This window comes from Motacilla alba, chromosome 6 (assembly GCF_015832195.1).
Source record: "Motacilla alba alba isolate MOTALB_02 chromosome 6, Motacilla_alba_V1.0_pri, whole genome shotgun sequence".
Taxonomy (NCBI): Eukaryota; Metazoa; Chordata; class Aves; order Passeriformes; family Motacillidae; genus Motacilla; species Motacilla alba.
Genome location: NC_052021.1, coordinates 27,659,365 through 27,678,162, shown reverse-complemented (window position 1 = coordinate 27,678,162; position 18,798 = coordinate 27,659,365).

The window sequence follows — 18,798 nt, the reverse complement described above, 5'->3', positions numbered from 1 at the left end:
CCATGAAAAATCAGAGTCTGGGGTTCATAAAGGGAAATGCAGACAGTGTCCAGTGAGGCTTCTCTTGTTAACAGCCAACAACTGTATCAGCTCACTGGAAAGTCACTCTGGTTTTCTCACTCCAGACTCCTCAAAGGCTCAATAGTTGAGCATTTTTAAGGTTGAGAAATTTTTATATGAGCCTACCATGACAATGTTTCATGATAGCAGCTGTCAAGTTCCTCCTTTCCTAACCCTTTGTAATAACATGAACATCCTGGTTGACAATCTCCCTGTAAAGCATCATAGTCTTCCAGAAAGAAGAAAAGAGGCAAGAGTCACTATGTTCCTATGAAATACTTCACAAGAAGGATACCAGTGAATTCTTTTGGCTGTTGTTAAAAAGAACCTTTTGAGAAAAAGTTTGTATTTTGTGTGTAAAGCAGCCCTTCTCATACACTAGGTTTAGACGGCCCCTAAGCTTTCACTGCAAATTTGGAATGTGGAGGTGCTGGTATGGGTGGCAGCACGTTTCAGTGTTTACATTAAAAGTAATTACAGTGATGTTATAATTCCTAAGCCAGGCATTGAAAAACTGAATAATTTATTGTTAAAACTAATGCAAATGTGCTCCAAAGTGGAACTGATTCCTGAACAGCCTGATTTCAGCTCTTTAGTGACATGTTGAAGACAGCAAAGCAATATGCTTACATTATTTTAAAGTCTGTGGTCTGTCTTAACAGTATATAGTTTTAAAAACATGTATTTATTTCCACTTTTTACCATGGTGCCTCCCTAGCACAAAGGTTTCTCCTCTCTGACATCCTCACTTGTGCACCTGAGTGAGACCCCAAAAACCAAAGCAAACACCCTCCTCGAGGGAAGGATCTCTCACACCATGTACCGGATACTTTGAAAAAGAAGGTTTCAGGCAGGAGAAAAAGCTGGAAAACCTATTTTCCCTGGCCCCTGAAGCTGGTCCTGAACAGATGTTTCCATCTGAGCTGAGCTGCTGCCCAGCTCCTGGCATTGCATCCAGCAAGGGGGTCTGACAGACAGACGCTGCACATAAATCCCCTTTGCTCTGGACATTTGTGGGTCCATCCTTCCAGGAACCTGCCCCATATACTGGCTGCTCAAGTAAATTCCAGAGGAAGAAAAAAGCATGTCTGAAGTTACCCCTTCTCCGTCCTTTTTTACCCTTCCCTCCCAAAAAAGATTTACCCCCCTCCATGGCCCATATTTCCAAACTTTTTGCTTCTTTGAGTGATTTTCATACTCTGAAACAGCATCATTGAATTTTGCTTAGTTAAGGCAAGACGGCTCATGTCAGAAAATGTTTGCCAGATTGGGTCTCATTTTGTAACATTTCCCCTCAAAGGATGATTCAATGATGCATCTTAGAATCAGATTCCAGAGAGGGAACTAAAAGAAACATCAATAAAAAAAGAAACTGTGAGGAAACTAAATATAGAACAGGCCAATATGAATTAAACAGCATCCTAGAAATCTTCACACAATAATTGATTTGCTCATTTGTACTTCTTTCTATTCTTTAATCTTTCAGCAGGGCTTCAATCCTCCCCCCATTGCTTTTTTAATATTCTCTGTTCATCTGTTGTCTACAATATTGTTTCTGATCTCTCTCATCCCATCAATCATCTATAAAAAGAGACTAGTCCACACACTCTGGTCTCCAATCCTAATGACTGTAAAGAACTAATCACCTAAACTGAGTGATGTTCATTGTTGTAAGTGTCTCTTTGATTTATTAAACATCTCTGTATAAATTCTTGCATGTTTTGCAAGTTGTTTCCTAGAACCTGTATGAAGGCACTTTGAAATCCTAAAACTGTCTGCTTATGGGGTTTTTAGTTCACCTAATAAATGGATTCTAGTCATGAAAAATCAGCTTTTACTTAACTGAAAGGAGCACTCATTTCCAAATTCAGGTCAGAGCCTCAGTTTGAGCTTCCTCTGAATATACAGCAATCTTACAAAGGCCACTCATATACACTTTATATTAATTTGAAAATACTGTGTGCGTTGCTTTGGGATGTCTGCCTGCTGATGGAGAGCCATAGACACTATGGAAATGCTCCTAATGATGGCATTTTCCACAGCTGTCACTTTCACATGCTGTTGCAAGCTCCTCAGTTGATCAAGTGGACTTCCAATCTGATTAATTAAAGCTTAAGAACTGAATATGTTCACAACCTGTTCCTGTCAAAGAGACGCTTTCAGCACTGTGCCATTGGTGTGGGGCTGCCCCATGCAGAGACAGCGTGGGATTCCAGTGCTGAATCATGGCCTTTGTGACCACACATGGATGGTGAGGCCACTCAATACCCACCAAGGGATGTGGGTGTCACGAAGGCTGGGGGGTTCTCAAAAGGGTGCAAGATCCAGGTTTTGGGAGCTGCCTCCCCATCTAACCTGGTCTCACTTGAAAGGAAAGAAGATACTAAAGACAGAGCAGAATTCAACACAAGCAGGGTAAGTCTGAAGATTGTGTGAGGCTTTTGAAAGAACCCAACGTGATGTTCTCGTGAGCTAACTGCCAAAAATGGGAACTAGACAAAGCATTCAATGGGCACAGCTGTTGGTAGAACCACACTCCATGGACATCACTCAAAACAGAGGACCAGTTTCACCAAAAAAACCTTCTCTGTGCTTTTCATGCTTTTTCACCATCACCTTAGGGTACAGGACTAGAAAGAAAAGGTATAAAGTGTCTGAATGAGGCCATTCTGGAAAGGATTCTTTGCCAAGGAGAAATCCACTCCCCTTTCTCATGCTGGATTTGCACAGAATATCGAGTCCCTGCTAAAAATAAATGCAGACTCCATAATGTTCACCCCAGTCTTTACAGCAGTCCCTGGCTAATGAACCAGCCACTGTTACAGGCGGGTGAGCTTCATGCATTGATTGCCTTAGTGCCTCATACTAAGTAAAAAGGACGTTAATAATCTTATTATTACAGAAACATCATGGAAACTCATAAATATAGATTCAACAGTTAACATCACAAATCTGTGAAAACCCTTTTTTCAGCACAGTATGGGCAGAGTTATGCTGTCAGAAAAAAAGAAGTGGGAAAAAGTATGTATAAATTATTCTATAGATTTGCCCACTTTTTATGTTTACAAAATGTGCTCTAATACCTCGCAGATTTTGTATTTTGTAACCATGAGCAAAACACTTTCCTTCAACCCTCTGGTAAGGGATCTAGGCTGGTAAATCTTGGTTTGGTATATATAGCTCATATGGGTTTCCTTTTCACTGTCAGGTTAGCAGATCAAGTGTTGCTCTTAGAACGAGATTTTGTTTCCTTGCATTCCATTTAGCATTCCAAATTTGCTTTCTGCCTATATCTCAGGATCTCAAGCAAACACCAGTGTTTTCTGATTGCAGTTGTCACCCAGAGTAGCCACAGAAAGTGATTAGCTTCCCCACAAGTGCCCAGGCTTGGAAAGGGCTGCAACATGAAAACACAGCACAAGAGGGGTCTTTTCTCTCTATTTTTTTTAAAGTAAATGTGACAATTATATTTTGGGGGGGGGGGGGGGGGGGGGGGAATTATTTTCTTCCCCCAGATAACTGAAAAACAAACAGAGATAAAGGAGATTTACATTTATGTTTAGGAAAATATTCGAGGACCTAGTTAGTGAAGTTTATAAAGTTCCCATCATGTATACTCTTATTTATCTAGTTGCTGTAAAAAGATATTTCTATTAATATTAGGTGAGAGCACTCCATTACCTTGTTACAAGAACATAAATAAATAATAGCCATCTGCAACACTGGTGTCAGCATCTTTATCAGAGGTGCTGATTTGGGCTAGATGATTTCCAAACTCTCAGGAAGGAGAGACTCATTTCTATTCTGAGAAGCTCCCATGCAGGGGACTGTCACACAAATGGACAGAGATTAGGGACAACCGAAAATTTCCACCTGTGTAAAATCCCTGCACCACAGAAAGGCTTGCAGGGAGAAATGGTTTTGAAGAGCTTCAGAAGTAAAGCACAGGCAGGGAAGGGGCTTTGCATTGCGAGGAAAAGATCACCAACAGGAGAGCTGAAAGCTCACAAAGAATTTAGCCCCCAAGCAAGTTTAACAAAAATGTTTGCTTAGAGTCATATCACACCACTCTGCAGTTGGATCACTTAAACTAATATCATATCCTTAAAATATTCACTGATGATGGACACTGTCTACAAATTTAGTAGCATTGGTTTCACTGAGAAATGATCTGTGATTTTTCTCTGTACAACAATACTGGCAATTTCAAATCTATTAGCTCACAACCACCCACCTAAATCTTAATATTTTTTTCTCTCTTGTCAAACAAATGCTTTCCAAATCTATGTGGGATAAATATAGTGATGATTTAATGTGTTTTACAATCCACTGAGATTTAAATATATCAGCTCGCCTAGGAATGGATATGATATATTTTACAGCCCTGATTTGGGAGAAAATCCTACATCTTGAAGAAAAGAAACAAAGACCTTTTTTTTTCTGATTTGAGTGTGTTGTTTGAGTTTTATTTTCTTTTCTTTTGTTTTTCTATGAAAGATGGTTGCTGCTTGAGAGGCAGCGAGCTGCAAAGAAGACAGAAAGCAGTTAGTCTTGGTGGAGGTGAACTGAAGGGTTAGAGGGCAGGAGAGGAGGTCAGAGGTATATATGATCAATACAATATTGCACAGGAATTGCCACAGAGGACACCTCATGCCTACTTTGTGTGAGCACTTATAAATACCTGTCTGTATCACCAATGCCTGGCTCAGCTGAAAAAGGTTCTGTATCTTTGACGTGAGGCAAGAAGATCTCCATCCCCGCAGTTCTACTGAGATTACTCAGCTGTGAACAGATAACTCGATACAAAGAAGAGGAAGAAAAAGCAAGGAAAAAAGTAGAAGCAGACAATTTCATAGAGCCCAAACCAGACAAGACTCTCTCTGATGACCAAGGGAAAAGCTTTGATAAACGGTAGGGCAGCTCCTCAAATCCAGGTCTCTGAAAGTGGGGGTGGAACACTGCAGGAAATAATATGAGAGTCCCTGCTGTGGGAGTCAAGGGAGACAGGGAAAATAGTTCAGGTAATAAAAAAAATGTTAATATTACAAGAGTGGAATGCATCTGAGTATAATTCCAGACTTTTAAGTTCAGTTTTCAAATCTTGGAGAAAGAAAGAGGCAGCCTGCTGCCATCTCACTAGTTTGTCACATTGGGTTTAAGGTGTAGAATAAATCAAAACTTTTTTTTTTTTTTGGAACATGGTACAAAGAAATGCATTAATAATACATGAAAAAATCTTCATCACGTTGGTGTGCATCAGTGGAAACACTATTTTAAAGAAACTATGAGCAACACATGAAAAGATTTGACCTAGGTTTCACTTCTGATGTGCCAGGGTGGGGGCAAGGTGAGCATTCCTCTTACCTACTGATGTGTTACATCTGTGACTTCCTACTTGGGTAGAGAAGTTGGGTTCCCAAAGCAGGGATGATTTTTTTTCCCTACAAGCAAGCAAGGAAGCTTGAATCCAGTGAGCCATCCCCTCTAAGTGCATTCAAGAGGAACAGAGAGAGAAATAAAACAAAACCTCCCAGTTAGCTGGTAGCTGCCATGCCTTTTCTTCCTCTGCGTGCTGAATGTTTAAATGTCTAAAGGCTCTGATGTTTGCTGAGAACAGCAGTGGTATTTGTGCTCAGCTCGGCACTAGTGCAGACATGGGACACATGCCTACATCCTGTGCCCTTCTAAATGCTTGTGATTTCCTTCCCTTTGGCTTCCAGATACACATTTAAAAAAATTAGAAGTATACAATTTCTATTTATGGAAGAGCATAGCTGCAACAAATATTTTTTTTCTAAGCTAGCTGAATCTATCAGCAATCACAGTGTGGGAAAGATCAAAGGGAAGACAAGATAAACACAAAAATGTTATTTGTGATTTGGACTGTGGTAGCGCCCAAATGCTCCACACAAAAATGGGACCTCCTGCAGTCAATGCTGTACAGGCAAAAAGTGGAATTTTCTTGTCTTCTGAATCACCAGGAGTCTCAATGGCAAATTTACCACAAGGAGGATGAAAACAGATTATTTCTGTTAGTGATCAGAATGAGGAAATGCTAATTTTGCCAGGGCATCTCTGGTTAACTTGGTTTGCAAGAGCTGTGGGCGCCCTCTGCCCAGCTGGTGACGTGATGACAAGAGATATGAGGGTTCCACCACCTCTGTGGGGCTCTCTGTCCAAGAGGGAACCCTTTGGAGCCCTTGTGCTGCAGGAATACAAGAGCTTTGGTCCCACCAGCTCTTCCATGAGCTCCCTGCCCTCTCAGGGCTGGTCAAACACTGTCAGACCAAGCAATTTCCTGCACTTATTGGCCACTTGGTGGACAGGGAGCGTGAACAATGGATGTGACTGTGCTGCCCCACTGACAATCTTACCCCACTCTCCAACACTTGCTGGAGGACACCTCACTGTGCCTGGACAAGCAGAGGGGGAAGGTGAGTGCTCTGCATCCAGCTCTGCATGTCCTGCCAGGTGGGGGAGGCCCATCTGACAGCCCTCACAGGGCTCTTTGCATGCATTTCATTCCTCTCCCCCAACACACTGCCACTCCATCACCCTCCTCGACCCAGATGTTCAGGACAAGAGTATGAGAAAGGGGGAATTCACTGCTCCAGCAGACAGTCATTGCTCTCCCTATATATGCCTTCAGCCTGTTGTCACCATCTTCATTTGTAGTTTTGTGAACTACTTTTAACTTATTTAATAGACTCCCTCAATAGGAAAAAAGGCCCTAAGGAAAGAGAATAAAAGTTGTTACTTTGCTAAGACCTTGCCTGGCAAATTTCAACTCAAAAACCCCAGAGAATGCAGAAGAGATTAATGAAAATGCTGAGAATCACCATAATAATTCCAACTACCAGCACCAGTGTCAGCAGGCTCAGCAGGGCCTGTCATTAGAAAGCCCCCTTTTAAATGGGTGTCCCTCCTATTAGTTAAATTATCTACACTGCAGCGAAGAATATTCCAAGGTGACAGAATCGAAACAGTACAGGCTGCTAAAAATGAAAATCAGATAATTGCTCATAAATTACTTCTGGGGTCTTTCAAGATCTTTCGGTCTTGCTGACTGAAAGGCAAGTCATTTGGAATGCAATAATTAAAATAAAAGCTGCAACATACAGGAAATATGGTTGGAAGGAAGATATTAAGAGATGCATTGTACCTGCATAAATTATCATCTGGTTTTTGAAAGCATCCTGAATTCATTCTTATTTTCCTCAAAAAGCAAGTAGAGATGAGAACCTTGACACGAAGAGCACCTCTGGCTCTGGTCCCCAGACTCTTCCCTGGATCTTCACACATATTCCAGCCAGGGATAAAAAGGGTCTGGATGTTATTGTCCTTTCTCACACTTTTTCCCCAGTGCTGTCTCTGTGTAATGCTCAGTGACACCCACCCCTGGCACTGGGGACCAGCAGATCTTCAAGGGACTCCTCAGATCCCCTCGTGACTTCAGCCCCTTCAGAGAATGGGCACTGCCCTGCTCACATGAACTGAAGGGAAAACCCCATATTTCCTCCCTTGGGATGGGATTTCAAGACTTAACCCAGAAATATTTTAAACAGGTGGCCTTTTCTCCTAATTTGCCACATCTGAGGGTAAAATTAATGTTGCTTGGTGTTCAGCAGAGCCATCTCTGTATTAGTTTTTTTCCAGTAGTTTTAGATGAAAGGACAGAAGGGGTGCTCTGATGAGCTGGAGGTCAGGACATCATCACCTCTTCAGCTGTATTCTCTCTTCATTTTCTGATCATCCCACACAGCTACCAACTGTTTGGAAGAGGACAGCCAAGCAACTCCAGAAAATGTCTGTTAAAAATCCATTTGACACTCATTTACTGCTGACCACATTTGGTCTAAAAACATTAAGAAACTGTTTCACCCCTCTTGGCATTTATTGGACTACATGGAGATATTTTTTCAGACTTGACTTGTTATTTTTTTTTAAAGCCAGGCTGTATTTTGTTAGTTGCCCAGAGGATTTCATGCATGGGCTACTCTATAAATAAGAGCTATTATTCCCCAGTGACAAATGCAACTTCTTTCTCATAAGTTCCACAATTGCACATGTGGGACAAACAGGAGTTTTCTGACGGTGTTAAGTTTCACAATTAAAGAGACACCTCCTGCTATAAGAGGGCTAGATAACCAGTTTTTAAACCACCATTTAATTGCTGAAGACAACAAATCTTCTGCCCATGAGTTACAGCTGGGTAGTGAGAAGGGGATGACATCAGTCACCAGCTGTGATTCTCTGAGGTTCCCCAGGGAAAGAAAATTTGGTTCCCTCAATCCAATTTATAGCTTGGAGGAGGTAGGGAAGCTGTAAAACGTACCAGGCTAGCATAACAGGCTGGTGCTGTTACCCTGATCTCAGCAAGGCCAAGGACTGTACAAGCAGCTGAAATTCCCTGTGGTTTTCAAGATGAGGCAGGAGAAATTCTGCAGGACAACCACTGCAGCATGGACAACACTGTTTCTGGGAAGGAAAATACAGGATTTCTATCTTCAGGGCTGCTTCTCTGCACTTTTTGCCAAAAATAAATTAACCCTGTGAACACAGAACAAATGTACATATATTACAGGGCTCCTTTCATGAATAAAGGATGCCAGGTCACCTAACCTCCATCCAAATAAGCGGCACAGGAAGGGAGAGAGGAGAAGTGAAGGTAATTTGATGTTACAGCAGGGAGGAGACAGAGGTTTGCACATAGCTGAATCATCCAACAACCCAATCTGCCAGAAAACAGCAAATATCACATAACTTCACCTGATTTTCATCAACCTGTCCCCTGTCCTAGCACTGCTGGAATGTTCTCTAGCAGGATCTCAGAGATGTTTCACAGCAGAGGCATCACAGCCTCCTGGCACAGCCCCTTCCAGCACTGATCTGCAAGGCTGTTCCTCAGCACAAAGGAAAGGGATGTTTTTTTCCAGTTATGACATCACTTCCTCACAAATAATGCTTTTCCCCAGTCCCATCACCTAAACCTCCCTTAATGCTTGGTGGTTAAGTACATGCTCAGAATTTCCATTACAGTGAGTCTTTACCATTCTTCCTGCTTTTTAGGCTCAGGAAATACTTTATGTAGGATTCAGGGCATGCAGGCATGCAGCCTGACCTTTCTATGATCTGTAATTCTCTGTGGCCATGGTTTCACCTTTATCTGGAAACTTATAGGAAAAAAAATCTCTTTTGGAACAACGAGAAAAAGGCTGATTAAATAACTGCCTATCATCTTCTGGGATGGCTATCCCTCAGTGGATGCCTGAAATCAGCAGTCAAGAGCAAATAAAGAGCTCACACTCCTGTTTCATGACTAGATCTCAGTGTTACACTGAAATGAAGCCAGTTATCCTGAGTGGCACCTGAGTCTTTTGGAGCTGGACACAAAAGGCACCATGGATCTGGTGCTCAGAGGCACCACTGGGGTTCCTGTCTGCAACACGTGGGTGCCTGTCTGCAAACCCTCTTACTCATGTTTAGGGGTCAGAGTTGCTATGTTGAGGGGCCAGGGCTCACAGCTGAATGCACTGAGATGGGCTGTGTGTTGGCAGTATGTATGAAGCATGTGTGTGCAGCCCAGAGGAGACCAGATTTATTTGTAGGCAGGGGAATGTTGAAGTTTTCCTCTGCAGGCATTCACTAGAGAGCAGGTGGAGATCAGGCTGCAGAGTTGATATTTCATAGGTCTCAGTTCCTGCATTGCCAGTTTCATGTGCTCCTCTTACACTTCCCTGCTCCTTTAGCACTCTGCTTCTTTATACTTACTGGTGAAAAATATTTACATGAAAAATGTTCTAAAGGGAGAGAGGTTAGCAAAACTGTCAACTGGGCTAAAAATATTAAGCAAACCATTTCCAGCCTCCATGAAGTAATAGATTTCTAATGCTGCTTACTCAGGAGTTCTAGAAGGTTGCTGTACTCACAGAAGGGTGCTTTCTTTGCTTATTTTATGCATCAGTTTCATGTAAAATATTTGTTTGCTTCTGTGAGTGAAAAACATATATTTTCTGATGGAGATTGCTTACCTCAAGGAAAAACTAAATGTAGATCTTCAGTCTTGAGAACAATAACTTTTTGTGCAATTTAGCTTACAAATCACAAAATCATAGAATCATAAATACCATGATGGAAGGGGACATTACGGACCTGGTCCAACCTTGCTTGGCAAAAGCACAGTCTAGATAAGATGCCCCAGCATCCTTTCCAGTTGAATCTGAAATTGCCCCAACACTGGGGAATCCAAACAGAAAGCCATACCTTCTGTTGAGGAATTTCTTCAAGCTGGAGCAGATACATCCTCAAAACAGACTGTGAAAATGTGTTGGCCTTGAGTGTGACCTCAAATCTTGATACCTGAACAAGTATTAGACCAGGTCTAAATACTCCATTCATGTGCCTTTTTAAGTGGTAGATCTTTACATTGTTCTTTCCCTTCTTGGCCATAACATTTTTTCTTCCACCAAGAGCAGGATCTCTGCCTTTCCAGATAAGCATCCAGCCACCTAAACCTCTGTATCTGAGACAGATGTACTCTGTCCCAGTAAAACTGGGACTGCTTTGACAGCTCTCCTACAAGGTGTTCCCATGTTTTTTGATCTACTCTGCCTCTGCCCAGCTGATCAGGACTCCCCCCTGCACCTGAACTGGATCATATTTTTGGTGAAGAAACAGGCAGGATAGAGAAGTGGGTACTCTGCTGTGCTGGCTGACAGAGGACAGAAGGAATAGAGGGAAGAGGGAGGGAGTCAAGCTGCCAAATGCAGCTACAGCATGTGACATTGGGACAGACAGCACAGAGGGGACAAGTACACATGGAGGGAGCAAATTCTGCAGTTTGTTTATTCTGCAGTGATGAAAGAGAAAGGTCAGTTTCTATACACCCTGGCTCATAGGCTGGCATATATGATTCATATATATGTATTTAAAGTCTTCTATATCTCTCTGGCTCAGGCTGCCACTCATTTCTAGTCTTCTAACAAGCAGGCTTTTGAACAGCATTCACGCTCACTTTTTAAGTTTCCAAAGAAGCATCTCTGGCTGTAGAGGCTGCTGCTAATGAGAGATGAGGCAGTGAGGAGACAGCACCACTCCAGGTCCCCTCTGTGTTGTGCCATCCTGTGCTGTGTGAGCAGATGATAGCCATGCTCTGCACTGCTCTGGCTGCACCATGTGGGTCAGAGTCTGTGTTAGCACACAAGTAACCATTAACCTGGCCTTTGCAACCGGCTTCCAGAAACATCTCTGAGTATTCACCTTTTGTTCTGACTGTAACAGTTGCATTCAAGAAAATGTCAGTGAGCAACAAGATAGGGTTCACTAGGACAGGAATCACAGAAAAGCAAAATCATGGCAACACAGAATTCACCCGAGCCCAGACAAATACAGAAACTCCCCTCTCACTGCCTTTTCTGTGCAAAGGGAGCTGCATTTCAACTCACAGTCACAGCAAGGGCCTGCAGCCACAAAGTCCCTCAGCTCTTCCAACCCCTGGGCACACACCTGACGTGTGTGGCAGCAACTGCAGCTTTCTGTGGTCTGCAGTGGGAACACCTACTGAAATGGGTGCTCAATATCTTAGCCCTTGGTCCTTTGGGATTTTAGTCACAAAGCAGATTAATTCTCTCTCCTCTCTCCACATCTTTATACTCAATGCTAGAGGTATTTGAAATACTGAAGACTGAAAAGAAGGTATCCTAGTTTGTACTGAAAGGTTTTAATGATTCACAAAATACAAGACTGAGAACTGTGTGTGTACACTTTTATATTAATAATGTAGCAGAACTGCCTGACCAGATGTGTTGGATGGTCCCAGTAGAAGTTTTTCCAGCTCCTATGACTCCATCTGCTTCCCTCCACCCCTTTCAAAGACTAGATACATGTCTTCTTAACATGGCTGGAAAAGTTGGGAAAGTAGGCAGGAGTAGCAGCTGCCTCCATGAGCTGCCTCAGTTCCACTGACGCATAATTTCCAACCAGTAAGAACCCCACAGAAACACAGAGAGTCATGGTGCTTCCTCTCCTCCTTTTTTCTTTTCTTTTTTTTTTTTTTTGCAAAAACATCTTTATAAGAAACTTGCCCACACTTGGAACATCGGAACATCAGTTCAGTATCAGCAGAAGATAAAACCAGTGATTCAACAACATCTTAATGGAAGACTCCCACACCTTTGGAGGGCATCAGAGGACAAACTTAGACCTGCGATGGCTTTGATTTGCTATGTCCCTGAAAATAAAAAGTGATGTCTACATAGTCTTACAGAGACACAGAAAATAGAAGAAGGAAATATGACTCTTGCTCAGTTAAATTTTTTTTTAAAACCTACAAGTGCTCCCCACCAGCTGTCTCTTTCTCAGCACGAGGCTTCAGGGGCTGGGCAGAGCACTGCATGGTGAAATGGATATACTAAACATTGGGCAAAACCCCTTCTCATTTACAGCTCTCCTACTTCAGCAGAATTACATCAGGGATCTGTTCCATCTGTGGTACAGAGCTGTGCAATTCATACACCCTCCTCTGCCTTAAAAATCTCCATGCTGCACTGTACAAGCAAGGAAGCAATAAAAGACATGGTGCACAGACAAGGCTTAGTCTGCACTCAAGCTCTGATGCTGTAAAAAATGCCTGGCTGAAACAAAGATCTAAGTTCCACATCATTTATTTAACTTTCAAACATCATATCCTCGGTTTTACAGTGATGGGCACTACAGAAAACACAATGAGAAATAGATGGGTAATTACAGTGGTGGTTTTGACTTTTACCATCATCTAAAACTGTAGTAAAGTCAGAAGACACAGGTTTATGCTCCTTGAGATACGTGTCTAAATCAAGTTTGTGTCATAAGTGATCTGAATGTAATGGTCACAGCTTGACTCCTCACCAGTCTTAGATAAGTGACTGAGATTCAGAATTAGGCACAATTTTCTGTATCAGAGCACGTGTACTGCACAGTTTGGTACAAATCAGTGTGACTGGCAGCACACTCGGGACTAGGAGAGAAGAAGAAACTTAATTTCTGAGAGAAAGTTGTGATGTGTGTGGGAAGCTCCCTGGGCAGCTGCCCACGACCTGGCTGCTCCTGAGCCCGCAGCCCGTGCGCCGAGCGCTGCAGCTTGAGAGAGGCACTGCTCGGTTCGGGAGGAGAGCAAGGGGCAGGAAGAAGCGGCTGGTGGAGAAGAAAAAAATATTACGAGAACAAAACAGACATGAAAGATGTTTTAAATGTCATGTATGTCTAGATCACAGGGGAACTTTGAAATGCTCGATTAAGTATTGAAGTAGCCATCACACAGCCCATAACCCCTGACTGTTACAGAAGCCCCACGCAGGCAGGTACCGCTCGGGCTGCAGCATCCTTTGATGTCCAGGTACACGGCAGGAGCGTGAGTCACCGCGGGGCGAGGCACCGGACAGGCGGCCGGCTCCCGGAGCGGGGTCAGCGCCGGACAAGCCCGGGGGCTCCGGGGGGCGGCGCAGCTCCCCGGCCAGGCTTGCGCCCTGCAGCGCGGGTGGCCCCGGCTCCGCGGGGCCGCGACCCGGGGCACAGCGCGGGGTGACGGCCCCGCGGGGACGCCGCAAGTCCCCCCAGGGCTGCCGGAGGGTGCGGGCGCAGCCAAAAGGCGCGGTGGGGTGCGGGGGCATCCCCGGGTGGCAGTGTCCCCCGTGTCCCCGCGGCGCGAGCCACGAGAGGGCAGTGACACACAGCCGAAGGGATGGAGCGCGCCCGGCTCCCGCGCCGAGCGGGGCTCCGGCTGCGCCACCGCCTTCCCTCTCATTATAGCTTCGGATAAAATTCCAGAACAAAGGAGCAACGCGAGGATATGCTCATTGCGGAGCGTTCCGACTGTCCCTTACCGGGCCTGAAACAAAACCGGGGCGGGTAAACACCCGACGGTGAAACGCTTTGTGCGCCGGGAGCTCGTAAGATGAAATGAGACTTTCTGTTGCGGTTGTTTGTCAGGCTAAAATGATAATTGTATCGAAATTCATTTTTAATTAAACTGTTCGGTGTGCTCGGGGAATCTACATTGGCACGTAAGGAGTGCCCGTCATTGCTGTATCGGTGGGCTTTATCTGCACAATCAGTTAAGCTTAGTATATTTTAATTGAAATTCTTTCAGTCTTTCAGCTGTTACTTTCCCCTTCAGATTATCATTCATATTATAGTTGCATTTCATGCTTATCCTATTCTGAGTGATCAAAAGGATCGTTCTGCCATTATATTTAATGCTTCCCTCACTCTCACAATCACTTTTTATTATAAACTCTTGCTGTTATGAGGGAATTTGGTGCAAATCAGTTCACACCTTTTTGTTAGCTATAAACCAGATGTAAGAAACCCCAGCATTAAAAACACGCAGAAGTGAATGACTGTCATTCCTGGTAACAGAAAATATGCCACTATGATAATATGAAATATTTAAAAATGTAACTGGAATATGCAGGATGTAAGTCCTGAAATAATTTTAGCAAAATATACCCCTAAAATTTCCAGGTGACTACCAAAAATCAAAAAAGGAATGAAAAGAGAGCCTGTTACTGTCTTGTTTTTACACATTTTATTTTACTTCATGTAAATAAGTCTCTTTTTAAATTTTTGTTGAACATTCTTAGCTTATCTTACCATGAGAAAAAAAAGGAAAAAAGAAAACTAGGAGATTTACAGGTTTCTTATATGAAAGAAAAATGTTAAAAATGAAATTATTTAAGGAAGAGAGATCTTGATTTGCATTTCTCCAATAAATCAAAATATTAACTTAGTAAAAAAAAATTCTGCAGATAGTTGTATCAGTTATTACTCTCTCAGGATTGCATTTTTTACTGAGGCCCCTAAAAATGCGTTTTTAACCTCTATTTGATATTTTTTTTGTCTCTCACCTCACCAGAAAGGCACTATTTTCAGTTTAAGTCTTGGTGCTGAAAGCTGCGATCCTGAGCAGCCCGCATTCCCAATCTCCGTTAGAAACAAAAGAGACAGGATGCAGAGGGAAGCTCAGAGAAAGGAACAGCGCTGGAGTTTGATTTTACTTCAATAGGAAGCATGACATAAGTGAGAAAAATTAGTGTGAGTCCAGTTTTGGAGGACAGCAGTCCACATCCAGTGCTGACAAGGGAGAGGACTTAACCTAATAGTTTGTTTCCACACCTCATGAGCCTCGGTAACATCCACCTCATTCCTCCTGAACGAGGCATTTATTGCAGTTTCTGAGAGCTAAATTCTTACCAGTCGTAACAGCATCATTCTGGCACTCAGTGTGGACCTGCACCTTCCCTTAGGAGCTGCAAGGGCCCTGGGAGTGAAGCTGTGCTGAGTAACCCATGGTCACCTGCTCAACAAGATTACAGGGAACTTTGCCATTTGTATGTCAACATTTAAACCTCAGGAGTTTTTATCTAAATCCAGATCATTTATGTGAGTCTGTCTATGCCAGTATGGCAAGGGAAAGAAACCCCAACTTTCTCTAAGAATATGTATTGCCTGGTGATGATTTCCTAAGGAAAAAGCAGGTTTTCCTCTCTTGTGCTAAATTTCAGAAAGCTTGTACCTAGGGACACCTCTCATAACTTACACATAGGCTCTGGCAAATTTTTTACTGTGCTTCCAAACAACTAATTTGCATCCATGATGTGTCTCAAAATATAGAAGAAATACTTAAACAGATGGGGGAAAATACTTGCATATATAATAGCTGTATATATTCTACATGATTCTATTATATATCTGTATGTGTATGCATGCATGGAAATTCTGCAGAGGAGGAACAGCACACTGGAAATGCACCCCAGTTTAGTTTAGTGAATTCCTGTTTGTACTGACTAAGGGGAGTACAAGATTTGTCTGGGCAGATGACCGGTCTGTAGCAGGCTCTGTGTTTTCCAGCTGCGAATCTCCCGTAGCCCGTAAAGTCTTTGCAAGTATCTCCTTTTGTTCCGAGCAGCATCTCGTGATGCAGGGAGAGCTGATCTCCGGAGCGATCCTCTCCGGGCGGCCAGCGCAGCGAGGCGAGCCCGACACCAGCATCCCCACCTGCGCTCTCCTCTCTCCTGCAGCCCTGCGACACACACGGAGCAACCTCCTGCCCGCTGGGAGCAAACGCCAGCCCAGCAGGGCTCCAGACACACTCTCCTTTGGGGAGGGGGCAGAAAAATATATTTTCAAATTCGACCTTCCCCCCCACGTTCTTTTTTTTTTTTTTTTTTTTTTCCCCATTCTTTTAAATGTCAGGCTCCTACACAGTTTCTTTGAAAGTTTGAAGAGTTAGTTAGATCAGTCTGGAAGCAAAACAAACCACAGCACTTTTCACCTTTTGGAGAACTTTCCAGGAGACAACATGCATTTCACAGCGGTGACGATTCAGTGTTTAGCTCTCTGGGGTTGGGGTGTAGACCTAAAAATTCAAAACATTTTTTCTACATCTGTGTTGAATCAGGGCTTATTTCTGATTAAGGTGGCTGAATCTTTTATTATGAAATTATTTTCTAAATTGATCACTTGTATTTAGGGACATCAGATGGAAATGTAGTTCTGCTCTAACATTGTTCACTCTTCTTAGGATCCAAGTTGACTGGGTTGGAAGGTTTCTGATTTTTCCTTCAGCTGTCTTTTGCCTGAGGTACAGCCCATGACAACAGAGTGTAGCTCTCTGACCTACTCGTGGCAATTTCTTTCACTGTGCATGAAAGAATGAGCATCACTGGGAGATGCTCAGGCTGCTGCTCTTTCCCTTGTCTGGATGCTTGATGGGAAGTTCATCTCCTCTCTCTCTCCTCCTTGTGGGAGGCTGGGTGCTGGAGCATCTCAGGCTGCTGGTACAGGAGGCACAGCTGAGATAGGCAATAAAGTGCTATGGGAGATACTGGTCTGATTTTGAACCCTGAGCTTTGAAAGGGAGTTTCTTCTGCTCTATCTTGCACTGAGAACTGAGCCAGAACAGTGAGATCACCACAAAAATACTGGCAAAAGTAGTGGATCCAGTGCAGTCACTCCCAGCACACTTTGTGGGGGGTCCATAAGCAGCCAAACACACCCAAACACAGGGCATAAATAAAGGGAGACAGAGGAGAGAAACAGGTTTGAGTCTTTACTACACCTGGTAACAAGAGTAGCTTGTGTTTCCGTCTTCCACTCCCCAGAGCAGCATCAGTCTGGAGCTGAGCCAGCTCCAGTGGTCTACCAAAATCACCTCTGGTGAGCCCTGGTTTTGTGTGTGCATCATCACCCTGGCAGCAACAGCCAGGAGGGTCCCTGACATTTTGGGGGTGCACTGGTGGACCCTGTTGTGCTAAAGAAAGAGACCTAATGAGCAGCGGTGGATCTGAAGGGCCCAGATAATGATGCATGGCTGAGGCAGAAAAGGCTGCTGGCTGGCACATCATATAGGCTGTGGGAAGTGCACAGCATGATGCTCTAAGCACAGTTTTCTGACTGCTAAATGTGGGTTAGCCTGTTTATACCATATCCAGAAACCAGCGGGATACTGTCCAGGCAGCAGACAGGGCAGCAGGCTCACACAGTCCATACCAGGAAAGAGAGAGGGCAGCAACCATGTGTCCAGGGGAGTGCATGGGGCAGAAAAGGGTTCTGCCTCCCAAGACAAATGAAACCACTCCATTTATAACTGAAGAGGGCTCGGCAGTGATTTGGATTCCCCAGGACTTGTCACTGAATGATGTGACTCCCATTCCCCTGGACCAGGGCTGCCACAGCAGCTGGCTGAGAAAGCAGGGTGAGGGAACAGGAGCACCACTGCCCCTCTGTGGGACCTTCACAGGGTGGCTGTGGCTGCACTTTATGACACACTTTTTTAGATGTGCTGTGCCGAGGTGAATTGTGCTCATACCAAGTTTCAACAACTCAGTTTATGGTTGGACAGGTGAGGACAGCATGCTTGAGAGAAAAGCTGCCTTCTGGCAGAACCACTCGGATTGCCTGGGATGCTGGGATGGTGGCAGGTGCGTGACAGGGACGTAAATCACATCTGCACAACACTGGCGATCACAATATACCACAAGCCATCTCTGGCAGCTCTGTTTGCCTGGAGATGGCAGCTGAGTCCACCTCCACAGTATTTTCAAACTGTTTCATGTCTGCTGTTTGTAAACGCTGAGGTAATGATGAATTTTAATTAAATTTCTTTTAAGGAATGCATCACAAACCTTAACAACCTACAAAATACTGTGATTTCTCTATCTGGGACCACCAGATTTACCCACCCCACATCAAACTTTATCCCCCATCATCATCCATCAGGAAAGAGGAACAAGGACACCCTTTTTGTAGCCCCCAAGTCTAATTCTGTGACATCCTAATATGTTGCCTTAACTCCTAGCTCTCCAACCAGAATCCCCTCAGCTCTGAATTAAAGAGATGACAGAAGCACTAAAAGGAAGGTTCCTTCAGTAACAACTGTGACTTCAGAATAAGTGCTCTCTTCTCAATATTAGCAACACAGAAACACTCTTGTTACCAAGCTCAACTCTGTGTACAGTCTGTGTATAACCTTTTAAACAGCTTTTGCTGTAAAACACAAGTCTGTGTTTGCTGTAACAGGAGCGTTTCATTCCTCACAGTAGAATAAAAGGGTTTGCTGAAAGAGAAAGGGCATTCCAAGTCCCTGCTTTGTGCTCTGAATTCTTTTCCAACATCTTCCTTTTAATACATCGCAAAAGGGGGGAGAGAAGAAAAAAAAAACACATTTAAAAAGAAAAAAAGTGTTTTAGAGTGTTTTCCCAA